The sequence below is a fragment of the Oncorhynchus tshawytscha genome, linkage group LG13, assembly GCF_018296145.1.
Source record: "Oncorhynchus tshawytscha isolate Ot180627B linkage group LG13, Otsh_v2.0, whole genome shotgun sequence".
In the NCBI taxonomy this organism is placed as follows: Eukaryota; Metazoa; Chordata; class Actinopteri; order Salmoniformes; family Salmonidae; genus Oncorhynchus; species Oncorhynchus tshawytscha.
Genome location: NC_056441.1, coordinates 4,766,770 through 4,771,769, shown reverse-complemented (window position 1 = coordinate 4,771,769; position 5,000 = coordinate 4,766,770). Strand labels below are relative to the sequence as shown.

General features: G+C 48.9%; 1 protein-coding gene across 1 annotated transcript in view; it reads right to left on the bottom strand.

Moving 5' to 3' along the window:
- The window catches only part of LOC112239631 (disks large-associated protein 3-like), a 313,170-nt gene that overhangs the window by 18,374 nt on the left and 289,796 nt on the right, over window positions 1-5,000 (bottom strand). The window lies entirely within an intron of this gene.

The following is a 5,000-nucleotide window of genomic DNA, read 5'->3' as shown; positions in this document are numbered from 1 at the left end:
ATAAACTTGGATTAGCTAACACAACGTGCCATTGGAACACAGGAGTGATGGTTTCTGATAATGAGCCTCTGTACGCCTCCATAGATATTCCATTAAAAATCAGCTGTTTCCAGCTACAATAGTAATTTACAACATTAACAATGTCTACACTGTATTTCTGATCAATTTGATGTTATTTTAATGGACAAAAAAAAAAAAGCTTTTCTTTCAAAAACAAGGACATTTCTAAGTGACCCCAAACATTTGAACGGTAGTGTAAATATACAGACCTGGACTAAAGCATCGGCCAACTCCTGGACAGTCTGTGGTGCAACGTGGCGTTGGTGGATGGAGCAAGACATGATGTCCCAGATGTGCTCAATTGGATTCAGGTTGGGGGAACGGGCGGGCCAGTCCATAGCATCGATGCCTTCCTCTTGCAGGAACTGCTGACACACTCCAGCCACATGAGGTCTAGCATTGTCTTGCATTAGCAGGAACCCAGGGCCAACCGCACCAGCATATGGTCTCACAAGGGGTCTGAGGATCTCATCTCGGTACCTAATGGCAGTCAGGCTACCTCTGGCGAGCACATGGAGGGCTGTGCGGCCCTCCAAAGAAATGCCACCCCACACCATGACTGACCCACCGTCAAACCGGTCATGCTGGAGGATGTTGCAGGCAGCAGAACGTTCTCCACGGCGTCTCCAGACTCGGTCACGTCTGTCACATGTGCTCAGTGTGAACCTGCTTTCATCTGTGAAGAGCACAGGAAGCCAGTGGCGAATTTGCCAATCTTGGTGTTCTCTGGCAAATGAAAAACGTCCTGCACGGTGTTGTTCTGTAAGCACAACCCCCACCTGTGGACGTCGGGCCCTCATACCACCCTCATGGAGTCTGTTTCTGACCGTTTGAGCAGACACATGCACATTTGTGGCCTGCTGGAGGTCATTTTGCAGGGCTCTGGCAGTGGTCCTCCTGCTCCTCCTTGCACAAAGGCGGAGGTAGCGGTCCTGCTGCTAGGATGTTGCCCTCCTACGGCCTCCTCCACGTCTCCTGATGTACTGGCCTGTCCCCTGGTAGCGCCTCCATGCTCTGGACACTACGCTGACAGACACAGCAAACCTTCCCACAGCTCACACTTCCGGCGCCGACAGAGATGGCCGCCTCGCTTCGCGTTCCTAGGAAACTATGCAGTTTTTTGTTTTTTTACGTGTTATTTCTTACACTAGTACCCCAGGTCATCTTAGGTTTCATTACATACAGTCGAGAAGAAGTACTGAATATAAGATCAGCGTCAACTCACCATCAGTACGACCAAGAATATGTTTTTCGCGATGCGGATCCTGTGTTCTGCCTTACAACCAGTGCCACGGAGTGGATTACATGCAGCGACCCAAAAAAACGACTCAGAAAAAGAGGGAAACGAAGCGGTCTTCTGGTCAGACTCCGGAGACGGGCACATCGTGCACCACTCCCTAGCATTCTTCTTGCCAATGTCCAGTCTCTTGACAACAAGGTTGATGAAATCCGAGCAAGGGTAGCATTCCAGAGGGACATCAGAGACTGTAACGTTCTCTGCTTCACGGAAACATGGCTCACTGGAGAGACGCAATCCGAAGCGGTGCAGCCAGCGGGTTTCTCCACGCATCGCGCCGACAGAAACAAACATCTTTCTGGTAAGAAGAGGGGCGGGGGCATATGCCTTATGGCCAACGTGACATGGTGTGATGAAAGAAACATACAGGAACTCAAATCCTTCTGTTCACCTGATTTAGAATTCCTCACAATCAAATGTAGACCGCATTATCTACCAAGAGAATTCTCTTCGATTATAATCACAGCCGTATATATCCCCCCAAGCAGACACATCGATGGCTCTGAACGAACTTTATTTAACTCTCTGCAAACTGGAAACGATTTATCCGGAGGCTGCATTCATTGTAGCTGGGGATTTTAACAAGGCTAATCTGAAAACAAGACTCCCTAAATTTTATCAGCATATCGATTGCGCAACCAGGGTGGAAAGACCCTGGATCATTGTTACTCTAACTTCCGCGACGCATATAAGGCCCTGCCCCGCCCCCTTTCGGAAAAGCTGACCACGACTCCATTTTGTTGATCCCTGCCTACAGGCAGAAACTAAAACAAGAAGCTCCCACGCTGAGGTCTGTTCAATGCTGGTCCGACCAAGCTGACTCCACACTCCAAGACTGCTTCCATCACGTGGACTGGGAGATGTTTCGTATTGCGTCAGACAACAACATTGACGAATACGCTGATTCGGTGTGCGAGTTCATTAGAACGTGCGTTGAAGATGTCGTTCCCATAGCAACGATTAAAACATTCCCTAACCAGAAACCGTGGATTGATGGCAGCATTCGTGTGGAACTGAAGGCGCGAACCACTGCTTTTAATCAGGGCAAGGTGTCTGGTAACATGACTGAATACAAACAGTGCAGCTATTCCCTCCGCAAGGCTATCAAACAAGCCAAACGCCAGTACAGAGACAAAGTAGAATCTCAATTCAACGGCTCAGACACAAGAGGCATGTGGCAGGGTCTACAGTCAATCACGGACTACAGGAAGAAACCCAGCCCAGTCACGGACCAGGATGTCTTGCTCCCAGGCAGACTAAATAACTTTTTGCCCGCTTTGAGGACAATACAGTGCCACTGACACGGCCTGCAACGAAAACATGCGGTCTCTCCTTCACTGCAGCCGAAGTGAGTAAGACATTTAAACGTGTTAACCCTCGCAAGGCTGCAGGCCCAGACGGCATCCCCAGCCGCGCCCTCAGAGCATGCGCAGACCAGCTGGCCGGTGTGTTTACGGACATATTCAACCAATCCCTATACCAGTTTGCTGTTCCCACATGCTTCAAGAGGACCACCATTGTTCCTGTTCCCAAGAAAGCTAAGGTAACTGAGCTAAACGACTACCGCCCCGTAGCACTCACATCCGTCATCATGAAGTGCTTTGAGAGACTAGTCAAGGACCATATCACCTCCACCCTACCTGACACCCTTGACCCACTCCAATTTGCTTACCGCCCAAATAGGTCCACAGACGATGCAATCTCAACCACACTGCACACTGCCCTAACCCATCTGGACAAGAGGAATACCTATGTGAGAATGCTGTTCATCGACTACAGCTCGGCATTCAACACCATAGTACCCTCCAAGCTCGTCATCAAGCTCGAGACCCTGGGTCTCGACCCCGCCCTGTGCAACTGGGTACTGGACTTCCTGACGGGCCGCCCCCAGGTGGTGAGGGTAGGCAACAACATCTCCTCCCCGCTGATCCTCAACACTGGGGCCCCACAAGGGTGCCTTCTGAGCCCTCTCCTGTACTCCCTGTTCACCCACGACTGCGTGGCCACGCACGCCTCCAACTCAATCATCAAGTTTGCGGACGACACAACAGTGGTAGGCTTGATTACCAACAACGACGAGACGGCCTACAGGGAGGAGGTGAGGGCCCTCGGAGTGTGGTGTCAGGAAAATAACCTCACACTCAACGTCAACAAAACTAAGGAGATGATTGTGGACTTCAGGAAACAGCAGAGGGAACACCCCCCCATCCACATCGATGGAACAGTAGTGGAGAGGGTAGCAAATTTTAAGTTCCTCGGCATACACATCACTGACAAACTGAATTGGTCCACTCACACAGACAGCATCGTGAGGAAGGCGCAGCAGCGCCTCTTCAACCTCAGGAGGCTGAAGAAATTCGGCTTGTCACCAAAAGCACTCACAAACTTCTACAGATGCACAATCGAGAGCATCCTGGCGGGCTGTATCACCGCCTGGTATGGCAACTGCACCGCCCTCAACCGTAAGGCTCCAGAGGGTAGTGAGGTCTGCACAACGCATCACCAGGGGCAAACTACCTGCCCTCCAGGACACCTACACCACCCGATGTGGAAGGCCATAAAGACCCGATGCTACAGGAAGGCCATAAAGATCATCAAGGACATCAACCACCCGAGCCACTGCCTGTTCACCCCGCTGTCATCCAGAAGGCGAGGTCAGTACAGGTGCATCAAATCTGGGACCGAGAGACTGAAAAACAGCTTCTATCTCAAGGCCATCAGACTGTTAAACAGCCACCACTAACATTGAGTGGCTACTGCCAACACACTGTCAATGACACTGACTCTACTCCAGCCACTTTAATAATGGGAATTGATGGGAAATGATGTAAATATATCACTAGCCACTTTAAACAATGCTACCTTATATAATGTTACTTACCCTACATTATTCATCTCATATGCATACGTAGATACTGTACTCTATATCATCGACTGCATCCTTATGTAATACATGTATCACTAGCCACTTTAACTATGCCACTTGGTTTACATACTCATCTCATATGTATATACTGTACTCGATATCATCTACTGTATCTTGCCTATGCTGCTCTGTACCATCACTCATTCATATATCCTTATGTACATATTCTTTATCCCCTTACACTGTGTATAAGACAGTAGTTTTTTTTTGGAATTGTTAGTTAGATTACTTGTTCGTTATTACTGCATTGTCGGAACTAGAAGCACAAGCATTTCGCTACACTCGCATTAACATCTGCTAACCATGTGTATGTGACAAATAAAATTTGATTTGATTTGATTTGATTTGATTGATGTGCCATCCTGGATGAGCTGCACTACCTGATCCACTTGTGTGGGTTGTAGACTCCGTCTCATGCTACCACTAGATTTAAAGCACCGCCAGCATTCAAAAGTGACCAAAACATCAGCCAGGAAGCATAGGAACTGAGAAGTTGTCTGCGGTCCCCACCTGCAGAACCACTCCTTTATTGGGTCCCCTGGTCGCGGATGATGGCGAAAGAGCCCGAACTTAAATCAGGATCTCTAGTGGCACAGCAATTCAGTGTCTTAGACCACTGTGCCACTCGGGAGGCCTCAATCCTCCACAAGTTCCATTCACTCATCCAAATCTCACTCATACAAAATGTTATGAATTTATGCAAAAGGTGCATGTAGA